Raw genomic sequence first — 15,222 nt, forward strand, 5'->3', positions numbered from 1 at the left:
ACATTCAGATAATGTAATGGCTTTTTAGCAGAAACTGGAAATGTACTTCTACATCCCTTAGTAATACATGTATCCCACTGCCTCTTGTATTGTCTGTATTCTGGTACCAATCCTACCCTAACCACATACATGGAGCCTCCCCACCCCAAACCTTCCAGAAGTAAAGAGCAATTTCATATAGATTAATAGTCATATGTCTACAATATGATCATTATAAATACCTAATCATAATATATTGTGAAAAATATTATTTTTCTGGAGTTAGCATTTCTTGTTTTCTATTTTGCTTGACTCCTGTGTTGTTATTGAATGGGCCTCATACTTTGTATCCATTGTATTCTCCTCCTCTTAGTAATAGGGGCTTAGTGCAGTGTTGTCAACCTGAAGTTATAGACATTCTCCAGTGATAACCAGCTTAGCTGGGAGAGAGTGACAGCGGAAGCTTGGCATAGATGGTGCCTTCCACACCATGGAGGACTGTTGGTGGACCCTGGGAGGTACGGAAGAGCAAGGGGTTTCAAAGACAAGAAGGAAGAAGATTGCATAGAACATCTTGAGATGAAGAGAGCCTCGGCAATGAGGAGAGCTGCAGCCGTTTGTTAGTGGAGTCTGTGTCAGACAAGTGTTCTTTCCTCATACACCAAACCCAAATCTTCCCGTCTTGAGACCGAGTCGGCAAGCATGCCAGCAATCTCAGCTAACTGAAAACTGCTCTGAAGCCTTCCCATCCACCCCCATTCAGGTTGGGCATTCTCGACGATGAGAGCTGGTATTCTGGAACCATCCTGCTCAAGCCTGAGGGTCACCACCACTTTTTCTGTCTTTCTTGACTTGCTTCCTCTGTTCCATGACTGAAGATGCTTATGAAGTGTTAACATTGTGTGGGGCATGACAGCGCACCCCTATAATCTCAGGCAGTCCAAAGGCTGAGGCAGGAGGATGGCAAGGTCAAGGCCAGCCTAAGCAGCTTGGGAAGAGCTTGTGTCATAAAAAGGAAATATTAAGAAGAGAATGGAAATATAGCCCCCATGGTAAAGTGTTTACTTAGTGTTCTTGGGGCTGTTAGTTCAATCCCTAGTCAAAACAAGCAAACAAGCAATTGTTTCTAGAGCTTAAATTGCTAAACTCGTCTCCCCTATAGCCTCTTACATAAATGGAAATGTGGCAGGCTGTACACATTTCTCAAGATATTAGAGGCAAGGCCCACAGCCTTACCGCTTCCATGTCAGTTCCATGAACCACACTACGTCAGCAGATGCTCAAGCACAGAGCACAGAGCTTCACATCAGACCTAGGAAAACCACCAAGACCCCCTCCCAGGCTTCCCCTAGGGGAAGGCCAGACTGGCAACCTCTTTCCTTTGCTTCCTCAGAACATGTGCTCTTCTCTGCTGATCTCTGCTTGCCCGTGCAGACCTGCAGCATGGGCTTCTCCTCCAAGACAGACAGACACCCCCCTGCTCTGTCCAACCCACGCCGTCAGAAGTCTTAACCCACAAGTGACTTCTCACACCCTCTGTTTCCCGCCACATCAGTAGGCATCACATAATCCGATAGGTGAGACCTCTTCTCTCTTTCTGTGTGTTCCTCTCAAGACCTCATGACTCCTGCCTCCCATGTCCTCAGAAGTCCCCTGGACTTCATGAACCATTTGGCTTGACTGGATGAAGGTAACCTCTCTCCAGAATGCCGTAATATAATAAGGACCTAGTGCACCCAGACCCTCACCTTTCCAGTGGAATTCAAGACTGAGATAGACAGGACTAGCGGGCTTAGATTGGATCTAGCAGGAAAGTCGTAACCTTTCCGCAGAGGTCATAATGCCCCATAAGAGTCTCCAAACACACACCACCCCTCCTACCCTGTCACCAAGCTGACTCTGAAGTTATGTTTTTCACTATACCACCTCTAAGATGAACTCTGTGTTCTGACTGAGACATTACATTCAAAATTCCTTCTTTTGGCTTGTGAATTATCAGCCAGCTCCATTCATTCGCTCTTAGAGGTTTACAAATGGTTAGTCATAGTAGGAACCAGCATTCAGTAGATTGCACCAACTATTTTCAACCTCGACTACTATCATTAATTCCATTTCTATGCAGATCCTTTGAGACAAACTCTGTGATCCCCATTCTACAAACGAGGGCCTGAAAGGCTTTAGTGATTTCTTGGAAATTATTCAGGTAGTATGGGCAAAACTGAGGTCCAACAGTTTACCACCCTGGTTTTGTACAGAGTCCTAGCTTTGGTAGTGGCTCAACCATTTTGGTAGCCATGGGTCACTCTCTAGAGCAAATAGGCTGTACATATATCTTCTAGGGGATCACCACTGTTGGATATGGGCCTGCCCTTTTAAGACACTGATCATTCTAAACTTCCAGATTCCCATAGCCTGAAGAAACAAGGCCATACACACACCCCTCCCCGCAACCAACACTCCCCCACCTCTCCCTACAACTCCCTACAACTCCCACCTCTCAAACTATCCCTCTTAATGAAACTCCTTTTAAAGAGGAAGCCTCTCCTTCCCCTTAATGCCACATTCATGTTTCTCTGCTATCATGTACTACTCTTTTCTAATGCCTTCCACCTCAAGGCCTCGTCATGGCTCCCATGTTCATGAGGTCCATTCTTGAAGGGTAATCTTATGTCAGCTTTTTTTTTTTTCAAACCAACCCACCTATTGCCTCTTCTTCTCTACTGATCATATTACTGTTGCTGTTACATTGTATGGCAAAAGGACAGGCTTGCCAATGCACTTTGTCATTGTCCTGGCTGCTGTATCTAGGGACGTGTGTGTGTGTGTGTGTGTGTGTGTGTGTGTGTGTGTGCGCATGTGTGTTGCCAGGAGAGGGAAGAGAACAGGGGGCAAGATAGAGGAAGCTCTCTGATGTCTCTCCCTACAAGGAGACTGACTAATCCCATCACAAGGCCCTACCCTCATGAAGGCATCTAACCTTAAATTACCTCTCACCTCTAAATGTAAATTCATTGGGATTTAAGGCTTTGACATATACATCAGGGTGCAGGGCATGATTATACCACACTGGCTTCTGGCGTGGGGATTAGGGCCAGGATTTGATTTTAAGGGGAGTAAATTCCCACCCTTCCATCTAAGGGAGTCAGCTTTATGTCATACTGAGTTGGGTGCGATGCTGGTGAGCAGTAGACAACAGTGAAAGCATTTCTGCCGTTTGGAGAAGTAATGCTTAGCACAAGTAGCTGCTGCCAACATCTGGGGGAGATGACAGCTGAACCTAAGGAGTTTGGTGACTGGCGCCCAGAGAGGTAAGACAGGGGAGGGCAAAACTAGACTTTCCTGCCAGGTCTCCCCCAGCCTTGTTCCTCAGAGCCTTTGGGAAGCATAGGGGCCCTGGGCGTGCCATACACATTGTTGGAGAATTTTTGAATCCTGGAAAGGAGGAGACCCTACGACCCTGCACAGGCAGTGCCTGAGACCCCAAATGATGACCAGTGGCATTTTCAAAAGTGTGCAGGGGGTAAGGACAGGAAAGACATTGAATATTTTGTAAAACTAGTTTTCCATTAAATGAATACATTTATATGGAGGTTGTGATTGGGGGGGCAGGGGGAGAACTAGAAAATCTTTAAAATGAAAACCTGATCATTGAATGTAGTGGGAGGCTGCTTGTTGGTTCCTGGCTGCCCATCTAGCTTAGATCCAAAATAATCACACAGAAACTGTATTAATAAAATCACTGCTTGGCTCATTAGCTCTAGTTTTTTATTGTTAACTCTTACATATTAATTTAACCCATTTCTATTAATCTGTGTATCACCATGTGGCTATGGCTTACCAGCAAAGTTTCAGCATGTCTGATTATGGCAGCGACTCCATGACTTCTCTCTAACTCTGCCTTCCTCCTCCCATGCTTTAGGCCAAGTCAGTTTCTTTATTCATTAACCAATAAAAGCAACACATAGACAGAAGGACCTCCCACACCAATTGTAGATACTGAACTTGTGTGTGTTGGGGTGGGGGGATAGATCGTTATTTTGCCACAGAAGGAAATGCCCATTATGCCCAGAATATCCCTGCTGCCATTGGAATCTAAAGGTCTGGGGACCCTGGAGTTAGTTCAGTAGTCTCATGTGACAGAATAGAAATGAGGCCCACGACAGGGAAGTGCCAGCCCCGGAGTGGCAGGCCTGGTTAGCAAAGCAGCATTGAGCCAGAGAGCTCTGATGCCCGGTTCCTTCTTCCCTTCATCCTGTTTCATGTACCCTGGGGTGGTATAAAGAACTCAGGATTTCCCAGAACTCTGACTGGGTGATATCTCTTTATTGAAAATAAAATGAAGGTCTCTTGTTGGTATGTCCAGGAGAGATCAATTAGCATTTGCAGAACCCTACATCCGCTCTCTTGGCTCTGCCTTCTTTAGTTGGGTAAAGCTCTGTTCCCTTTCTTTGACAATAAAAAGGTGTCTTTTGATTTCTTTTCAGCTGCTTTAGGGGAATAGATACAACAACAAGCTTGTGCAATCTGGGATAAACAATCCTCTCACCCAGGGGCAACATGAGGACCACCCAGGCTTAAATGTCTTCAAATAAAACCATTGGAACAAAACTTGCGAGCGTATAAATGACAGGCTTAAACAGCCTGATTCAAATGCATTTGTGCTTTTCATGGTCTGAGCAAGAGGATTGGAGTTTCCCACTTCCTAATAGTGGGATGGCAACAGGAAAAGACATTTCCTGTACACACATATTTTTGCCAAATGTTATAGTGTATGGTAGACAGAAGACAGCTTCTCTCATGTTTAACTCATCTTGGATATTTACCTCTAAAGAATCCATTACCTTCAGACCAAGTCAGACTTTACAAAAAAGACCGTGTGTGTGTGTGTGTGTGTGTGTGTGTGTGTGTGTGTGTGTGTCTGTGTGTGTGTGTGTGTGTGTGTATACACATTTGGATATGGATTTTGGGATGTGTACACAGGAAGGTGTTGTCTAATAGGCAAGCTGTAACTAATGGGATGGGCAAGACAAGGCAGGTGGACTTAGTCACCACTTAGAGCCAACTTCCCAGCAGGCCTCCAGTCAGTCCCCTGACGCTTCTACACCTTTATGCCGTCAATAGGATTTTGATGAAATAACTGCCTTACACAGACGATGAGGTCATAAAAGGTACAGGCTTTGCTCTCTCGTTTGCTCATGACCAGAAAAGCCAGCTGCTATACTCTAAGAAGAATGAGAAAGCCTCATGGAAAGGGTCACTTGGCGAGGGACAATGAATTAAAGTCATCTGCCAGCAGCCACCACAAACAAGGCCGCAGTGCCGGAATCATATCCTCCTCCCAGCCCATCAGGCTTTCGGACGACTTCAGGCCAGCCAGCAACCCGACTGTCTCACGGGAGGCCACAGCCGTACGCAACTAGTGCATCTGTATTTACAGACACACATTTCTCATCATGATATATGCACGCCCACTTAAAATGCACGGCTCAATGATCTTTAGTCTGTCCCCTGAGCTCTGCAAACATTATTAGCACAGTATAATTCTGGAACATTTTTGTCCCTCCCAAAACAGTTTAAACTCAGTGCTGGCTCCAGACTCCAATCCCATCCCCCTTCCCTCCTCTGGGAAGTTGCTGTTATCTGTTTCTGTAGATTTTCCAATCCTGGACATTCAGCTCCATGAAATTATGCAATGTGTCGTCTTTATATCTAATTTATATCCTTTACCATGCTTTTTTTCCCAGGCTCATTCATGTCATCCTATATATCAATATTTATGATCAAATAATATTCATCACACAGATTTACTATATTTTGTTTATGCATCTGTACTTTGGTGTTGAATGTGGTGGCTTGAATGAGAAATGTCCCCCATAGACAGATATTTGAACATTTGATCCCCATTTGTTGGTAGTTTGGGAGGTATGAGACCCTCACACTGGGGGATGGACTTTGAGAGTTCATAGTCTCACCCTGCTTCCTGCTTGGTCTAAGTGTCATGACTGTATTTGAAGATGTGAGCACCAAGCTTCTTGTTCCTGCAGCTTTCTGTTGGACTCTAAGGATGGAGAGTAATCCCTTTAGGAGCAGTGCTGGTTAATTTTATGTCAACTTCACACAGATGAGTCATCTGAGAGGAACAAGCCCTACTTGATAAGATGCTTCCTTAAGATCAGACTATAGGCAAACCTGTAGAGCACTTTCTTAATTAGTGATTGATGTGGGAGGGCCCAGCCCATTGTGGGTGGGGCCACCCCTGGGCCGGTGGTCCTGGGTTCTATAAGAAAGCAGGACTGAGTAAGCCATGGCAAGCAAATCAGTAAGCAGCACTCCTCCATGGTCTCTGCATGAGCTCCTGCCTCCAGGTTCCTGTCTTACTTGAGTTTCTGCCCTGGTTTCCTTTAGTGATGGTTCATGATGCGGAAGTATAAGCCTAACAAACCCTTTCTTGATCAGCTTACTTCTGGATGTGGTGTTTCATCACAGCACTAGGAACTTAAACTAGGAGAGAACTTTCAGCCAAAATAAATTGCTTTTGGTCATGCTGTTTTGTTGTGGCAACAGAAGAGCAACTAATGCAATAGGCCTTTGGGTTGTGTCCTCTCTGGGGGTTTTATCAAGAATGCTACTAAGGAACGTTTGTGCAGAAGCTTTTGTGTATGTATGATCCTGCAGTTATTTGGGGGGTTATATTTGGAAGTGGAATGGTGAGTCACGCAGTAGCTGTGTGTAACTTTTAAGGATGTTTCCCCAGCAATCACACTATTTCACATTTCCGGTAATGATTTTGAAGGTTTTCAGATTCTCCACCTCCTCATCCTTAAAACCCATCTTTCTTATTAAAGCTGTCTTTGTGGCTATGAAGTGGTGCTCCAATGTTATATTTATAGTTATTAATATTAAGCATCCTTTTGTGTTTATTTGCAATTTGTGCATTGTCTCCAAAGAAATGCCCATTTCTTTTGCCTACTTTAGAAATGTTTCATTAATATAAAACAGGGAGCTCTAATTAAGGAGGTGTGAGCGGGAAAATATAAAAAAGTAGGGTAAAATAACAGTAAGGATATGTGAAAAGTCATAAGGAATCATACTATTAACTATCTACCTAAAATACCTATTATATACATTAGTCAGTGTGATATATATATACATATGTGTGTAGTTTATATATTTACACACATATGTAGTTTAAATGAAAATTTCCCATCTGGACTAACAATGCACCCTCCACGAGTCAGAGACCATCTACCAAGAACCCCAATACCAGGTCTAAGATGTCCTTTTTTGAGCTGTTGGTCAGGGTTGTACAAGAGATTCTCAAAACATTACTAGCATTTACCATTGTCCTTGGTTCCTCCCACAGGCAGAAGAAGGTAAGTCTTCATTTCTGAAGATCTCACACTTCAGACACAGAGCCCAGAGTCCTCTGAATTGGAACTGACCTGAAAACCTCCTCCCCTGAGGACAGGCTTTCATGGTATCAGAAGGCACCATGCAAGTTTCCAAAGGAAAGAGCAATCAACAGTCTTACCTAGCTATGATACCTATGAACCACAAGAACCATCAGCATGGCACAATAAGTCTAAGGGTGCTGGAGTGGCATGCATGCCTTGGTGGTAACCAACAGCTCTTTAATTGTACTTAAGACTTGCTCAATATGAAGGTAACAATGGAGTACTGGTAACCTAGGCAACTACCTAAGACTAGTTAAGTCATGGATCTTAGAAATGAACCTACAAACACTACCTTACTAAACCAGCACAATCCCTAACTACATTCTAAATAATTGAAGATTTCGCAGTGCTTGGAGACTACCTTCCCCCGACAGATGTGCTGGACAGATGTGCTTACAGTCCTCCTTCTGTGGGAGTCTGACTGGTCTACCTCAGGATAACTTGGGGCAATTTTCTTGGAAACCTCAACCTCTGTTTTAGGAGTGACTCCAGCCTCAGGTTTTATTAAAAAAACAATTTTGAATATAGTCTTTGGCTTCCATTGTTTTGGGGTAAAGTTAGGTCGCAGGGGCAGAGGCAAATCACACTACTGCAGCTGATGGGTTATTTTTCTTCTGCAGCTCTCACAATTCTCTCTGTATCTATCGCCTGCTCTCACTTCACCCCTCCATACTTGTCTGTGACCCTGTTTTTATCCTACTTAGAATTGGTTGAGCTCTTCAGATATATAGATTAATTCTTCTCAGTAAGTTTGAAATTTTTAGCCATTACTTAGAAACATGCTTACCTAATTTTTAAAAAAACTTGTTAGAAATTACCGTTCGATCATTTTGTATACATATACATGTGTGAGCATGTGCCACAGCACAGTGGGAGTCAGAGAACAACTCGTGAGAATTGGTTCTCTCTTTCATGTTGGTCGGGAGATCAAACTCAGGTGCTCAGGCCTGGCAGCAGGTGTCTTTACCCACTGAGCTGCCACATCCACCCTTAAGTTATTTTTGAAGTTAGCATATGAAGTAATGAGTTTCATTATGATACATCATCTTACTTTGTCCTTTGTCCCCCTCTTCTACTGTTTGCCCCCTCCCTGTGGCCTCCTCGATTCCCTTCCTACCTTCAAATAGCAACCCCTTCAGCTATCACTTTTGTTGATTTGTTTTATTTAGCCGTGTGTGTGTGTGTGTGTTTTCCTTGCATGTATGTCTGTTCACCAGAAGTGAGCAACACTTCTGAAAGCCAGAAAGGATATCAACTCCCCTGGGATTGAAGTTACAGCAAGTTCTGAGCCACCATGGGTACGGGTATCAGTCCCAATCCTGTGGAAGAGCAGCCAGTGTTCTTAACCACTGATTCATCCTCAGATTAGACCTCCCTCTTGTTTTGTTTGTTTGGTTTGGTGGGCTTTGTTTTGCTTTGCTTTGTTCTGTCTTCTTTAGACAAACTCTCACTAAATAACTTTGACTGACCTGAAACTCACTATGTGGACCAGGCTGGCCTCAAACTCATGAAAATCTACCTGGCTTTGTCTCCCAAATGCTAGAGCTAAAGGTGCGTGCTACCGTGCCAGCCAGGCATTACTTCTTTGAACACTTTTAAAATTAAGATATTTTTATTTCCTTATTTGGAGAGTAGGTACACAGATGACTTAGTAGATCTGTGGAGGTCAGAAGACAACTTTGTGGGAATCCATTCTCTTTCATCGGGTTCCAGGAAAGGATCAAACTCAGGTTGTCAGCCATGGCAGCAGGTCCCTTTTCCTGCTGAGCCTTCACACCCACCCTGAACACTTCGTTCTGTTCTGTTCTGTGTTCTCTTTTTGGTTTACTCAGTATACATGCATTGGTATATTAAATGCTGTCCACCATCCCATGAGGCTCAGTTTATTATTATTCCTCTTTGCATCCATCTTTACCCCTGCATCTTTTTTTGTTTTTATTTTCCTTTTTTCCCCTCCCCGCTCAGATCTACTGTCAAGTCTGTGACTTTTTCACTTCAGTTCTTATATTTTCATTTGGTTCTATGTTCCAGGCACGATGTACATCATTTTCTATTTCATAAGACATGAGCACCTCCTTCCTCTGGTTCTTCAGAAGTGGTCTCCTGTGGTTTTTTGAACGTGGTTGTGGTAGCTGCTTTGAAGTCATTCTCCGTTACACCCAACATCTGCGTACTTTCCAGGTCCTGCCTGCTGCTGAGTGTTTCCTGTGCCTGGGCTGCTCTTCTCTGTCTCTCCCTGTGACTCATAACTGCTGTTGAAAGCTGCACATTTCAGTCCTCAGGAGGCACCAGCTCCGGATCCTCATCTCCTGCCTGGACACTGTTGTTAGCCCATTGACTGTATTGTCTTTGCAGTTTTAAAACTCTTTCTGCTCTGCTCAAAGCCCTAGATTTTTATCTTCCAGCCTGATTTCTTCTTATAATAACACTTAGTTGTGTGCCACCACTAATCACTAGTTAGTTATTTTTATTGTTTTCAATCATGATGCAGGATCCTAAGTCAATCTACTGTTTTATACATCTAAAGCAGAGCCTGGCACAGGGTGGTGTGTGGCCACTGTTGAAGCTAGCCCCAAGGTGTTCCTCAAGAGAGATTACACTGTGGAAAAGGGTGGGGCTGTCTTCTGCAACTGGACCACCTACATCCTCCAAACTGAGCAGGAACTGGGTATGTACGGATGAAGGGAACTAATGCCACTTCTAATCTGTGGAGTTAGGTCCTCAGGGCTGAGGATGGGACTGGTTGCCAAATCTACCTGGAGTAGTGCCTCCACCTCAGGAATCTGTCAGAGATGGGCGTGTCTGAGCACAGCCGAGCTGTTTCTCCACCAGTAGTGCTGGGAGGGACTGAGGGGCTGAGCTTGGCATCATCCTCACCACATCCCTTCTGGGTTGGGGTGGTAAAATGGGTTCTGAGAGCTCGTCACCAGCACTCATGTGCCAACATTGATGCATTCATATACCCTACGTTCTGAAAGACTTCCACAGCTGGGAGCTGTCCACCCAACTCAGTTGACTGGTAATGGCTCTTCCTTCCAGGAAACTAGGGGAAGCAAAGGCAGGGCCTCTGCCCAGCCCCAGCAGCTCACTGACAGAGAACTGAGGGCCGCAGCCTCCCTCCTCCTCACTGCTTCTGCAGACGTGCTGAGTGCCTGTGCTTGCTCTTGTCTCCTCTGAGCACTTTGGTCAGTCTCTAGAGAGTTCTTCTACTGATTCGATTTTGCTACGTTTAATCAGTTTATAGATATCTTTATGGGGAGACGATTTTCCTAAACTCTTTACACTGCCTTATGCTTCAAGACACATTTTTTAAGTAGGGAAATAAAAAGTCCTATGTATATGTATATGTGTGTATACACATATATGCACATATATAAACTCTCAGAATGCATTGTATGACATTGTGTAAAAGAGGGCACAGGAAACAGATACAGGATTTTTTCTCATGTACGTGGTACTGAAAATATCTCCGAGAAAATGTATAAGATTCTAGAAACTATTGTTTTGCTTGGAATAAAAGACCAGTGCGGCTAGGAGACAAGAGTGTGGAAGACACTTTCCACAGTAGAGCAGGCTGTACCTTTTGAATTGTGAGCCATACAACTGTGCTGCCCACTAAAATATAAAACACACAATATAAATGTCAATGAAAAATGAAGTGAAGTTTTGAAACTGCAGAAGACTCCTGTGATGAAAGCCTAGTTCTGAGGAGGAGATTCACAGCTTCAAGATAAATTGTGGGTTAACTTCATCACTTTTAACTAGACAAAAATGACTACAATCAAGCAGAAGCAGGCGGATTGTGTTGAAATGAAGAAACCTTCCTGGAGAGCAGGTCAGGATGACTGTCCTCACTCTGCAAGTGGTGCTCCTTGAGGGAGGACACCCCAAGTCAGCAAGGCCAAGAGACTTGTGTGTGCCCCAGCCAATCCCAAAGGCTACATGATGGACATCTGACTGGTTTAGAAGATCTAACGTTGGAATAAACTCAAGCTCAGCGGGAGGGGCCGTACTTCAATCCTTTTCCTTCAGAGCTCTACCCCAGGTGGAGCTTTGCCCCACAGCTTCCCATCAAATGTCAACATCCACCTGGTAAGAGAACAGGCTATAGTAACCTAGGCCAAAGTCTCCCTTCCAGAAAACAAAAGCCTTGCTCATTCCTGAAGCGCTTTCTCTAAAGCGTGAGTGCTGCACGCTTTATCGCAAGTGCTGCTTTTGTAGTCGGACTCCCACACTGTGATAACACGCTCTGCCACAGGTCGGTTTCTTATTGGGGATGGATGAATACTTTCTCATCTGAAGCTACTAAAGACAAAGCTGAAATGCCTGCTCCGATGGGGTTTGTTACTTAACAAGAGACAACTGAAGCTAAGCACCTTTCAAAGGGTTGTAGCAATTAAAACTCCCGCCACCTTATAAAAGCATTTCCTCCTACACCACTTTTCAAAAGTGTTATAGTGAAAGTTTTATTTCATTACTGAAATTCTCTCTCTCTCTCTCTCTCTCTCTCTCTCTCTCTCTCTCTCTCTCTCTCTCTCTCTGTGTGTGTGTGTGTGTGTGTGTGTGTGTGTGTGTGTGTTGATACAGGGGCCCTGGCTAGCCTACAACTCACTACATAGAGCACCCTAGCTTTAAACTCTCAAAGCTCTGGGTTTAAAGACAAGAACTGGAATCCCCTGCATTCCAAAGGCGGTGAACTATCTCTGTAAGGAGCCGTCTGGATATCACCATCACAAGATGGCGCTGACAGTCCTGCAGCTTGGAGGTAAACAAAGTCCTTCTTTGGTATTGCCGTGTGGGGCTGAGCGCCCTTTGCTTGTACATGCGCAATTGAGCCTTGCCCCTAGCCAATCCTAAGGCTTCAGGCATCAGCAGACTGGTATTTACCAATCAGGACAGTACTCGAGTCCCTTCAACCTATATAAGCAGATGCCGCTTGGCCTTCCGCGCTCTCTCTCGCTTCCCGCTCTCCATTCATCCAAGAGGCTCCAATAAAGTGTGATTTGAGAAGACTCCTGGACTTCGTGGTCGTTCTTCCTTGCTGGTCAAGGAGCGCGCCACATATCTCTTCTTGCATCTTGGCCTTTACAGTTTTTCATTGGGTTACCTATTCACTCTCTGCCTTTTCTGCTGTTGGGTTTTTTTCTCTTTTCTGAATGCTTCATAAATTTTTTGTTAATCTTTGTATTTTTCATATTGCAACATTTTATCTGGTATTTTAGTTCTGTTAAACACCGCAGTAAGGTATGGTGGCACACACCTGTAACCCCAGCACTTTGGATGTAGAGGAGGGGGGATCTGGGATACAATGCCAGCTTTGAGGATATATTCAGCTTGAAGTCAGCCTTGGGCATTTTGGGGGGGCGGTTGTTTTTGTTTTTTTGTTGTTTTTGTTTTTTGGTTTTTGGTTTTTTTTTTTTGTTTTTACACGAAGATTTATTTTTATTTTTACTTATGAATGCCCGGCCTTAGCTGGGCTTGTTTCTAGCCAGTTTTTCTTAACTTAAATTATCCTGTCTACCTTTTGCCTCTGGACTTTTACCTTTCTCTATTTCTGTATACGTTGCTTTACTTCTTACTCCATAGCTTGCTGTATAGCTGGGTGACTGGCCCCTGATGTCCTCTCCCCTTCTCCTTTTTCACTCCTCAATCTCTCTTCCCAGATTTCTCCTATTTATTCTCTCTGCCTGGCAGCCCCACCAGTTTCTCTTTCCTGCCTAGGTATTGACCTTTCAGCTCTTTATTCGACCAATCAGGTGTTTCAGACTGGCAAAGTAACACAGCTTCACAGAGTTAAACAAATGCAACATAGAAGAATGCAACACATCTTTGCATCGTGAAACAAATGTTCCACGGCATAAACAAATATAATACATCTTAAACTCACATTCCGCAACGCCGGGCTACATGAGAGTCTCTCTGAAAATAAAGATTAAAAAAAAGAGCAGGACATGGTTTATAATTTTATTTTTTGCGCCAAAGCTTTTTCATCTCTATAATTTACTCATTTCATGCTTTCAGTAGCACCTAAGAGCATCACAGCAAATGTTTGTCACTATAACACGTCATCTTCGCCAGTGGTTCTTTCCAAGCTTACGAGCTATTTTCAAGTGTGCGTCTCCTTGCCATAAGCTTCAGGGAAGGGCCTCAGCACTAGCCTCAGCACCAGCCTTGCCCGTTTTCTTTCCATCGGACTTCCTGCCTGCCTCTCTGACTATCAGAAGTCTTCCACCGTGTCCTCAGAGCTCCTTGACCTCCTATCACCCATGACCTTGGTTTCCTCTTCACTTTACCCACTCAATAGACCCTCTGTGGCTTAGAGATGAGCACCATTTGTCTTGCTGTACCTTCAAGACGTCCAATTTCAAACCCTCTCTGCCTTCTTAAGCCCCATTTCTCTTTACTTCCCCATAACCTTCACTTCACGCTCAGCAAAGTCTGATCTGGTAGCCCCTCCCTACTGCTCTTTCTGGTTCAGTGCATCCTGGGTCCTGACTCACCTTTCCACTGCTCTCCTCTCTACTCCCTGGGAGCCTTCCCTTTACCTTGAAATCCACCCTGTCCAGAAAAGCACCACACTTTGGTGTCCATGCACCAAAGTGACCAAGGGTATGATGGGTTCAAGGTGTGGCTATCTATCTGAACATTTTGGTTCTTCCATGAAGTTGCCTTGGGGAAGAGTACTTATTCTCCCGGATTGCTAAACAACTAACTGTAGGGTAGACCAGTATGATGGCCATTAGCACCATGTTGCCATGAGAAGTGTGATTTCTTTTTAATTGAAGCTATCCGTTAGTTCACCAAAAGCCCCTGCGTTAACACAAACTCAGATACACAAATATGATTATAAAGGGGATCCTTATGAATAACCACAAGGACTCCCATCACTTAAGAAATGTGAAGGGTTTTGGGAGCTCTGCACCATGAGTTAACCAAATGCAAAGGTGGTCCTTAAATACAGTGGTTCAGCTTCAAATATGCCATCTGCTGTGCATTCAGCAGATATATGGTCAATACAGACCCCGCTTGGATTCTTTCCATGCTAGTAGAATGAGCTCCACTTCTTTCTGTGTGTCTCAAACAAGCCACGCCTAGACTGGGCTGTACAGAGATTAGGTGGATTTTCTACTGATAACATTTTCACCTTGCACTTCATTTATCAGGGCACTTTAGTATATCTCCCCAACACCTAGACCAATAGTTTTCAAACTTCTTTAGCTAGGAGGTAATATGTTTCACACACACACCCCCACTGAGTGCATAGGCCCCACCCCCAAATACACATGCATTTTCTTACATATAATTGGACTAGAAGCTGTAGAGAATGGTACGCCACTGTATGCAATGACCGATGTTTTCAATTCATTCTTATGACGAGAAACTTTTTTTCTTTCAAAGGTAGCTGGACAAGCCTCCCTCCTCTTTTTCATTTGCACCAATTAGCCAGTCATGTCATGTGAAGCTGAGTTCCCATCAATGAGATGAGGCAAAGTCACTACCTAGATCAGAGATAAAAGACAGACTCCAATTTGGTGAAAGTGTGGGTCAGCACAGTTTGGGTTCTGGTGCACCTTTTGGCAGAAAGAGAAACCATCTAGTCAAATTACTTTTGCTTTGTTCTTTAGAGTAAACGTGAATTTGTAAACCCCACTTGCCCAAGGACAGATAACTTCCTGGAATGCTGGGAGCTGTGGTTCTTGGGAAATAACAAGTCACATGTTTTACTCCCCTAAACAAGTTTATTTGCACCGGATGAGCTTCATTAGATGTTCACAGGAGGTGCACAGGC

Source organism: Myodes glareolus, chromosome 14 (assembly GCF_982192425.1).
Source record: "Myodes glareolus chromosome 14, mMyoGla1.1, whole genome shotgun sequence".
Taxonomy (NCBI): domain Eukaryota; kingdom Metazoa; phylum Chordata; class Mammalia; order Rodentia; family Cricetidae; genus Myodes; species Myodes glareolus.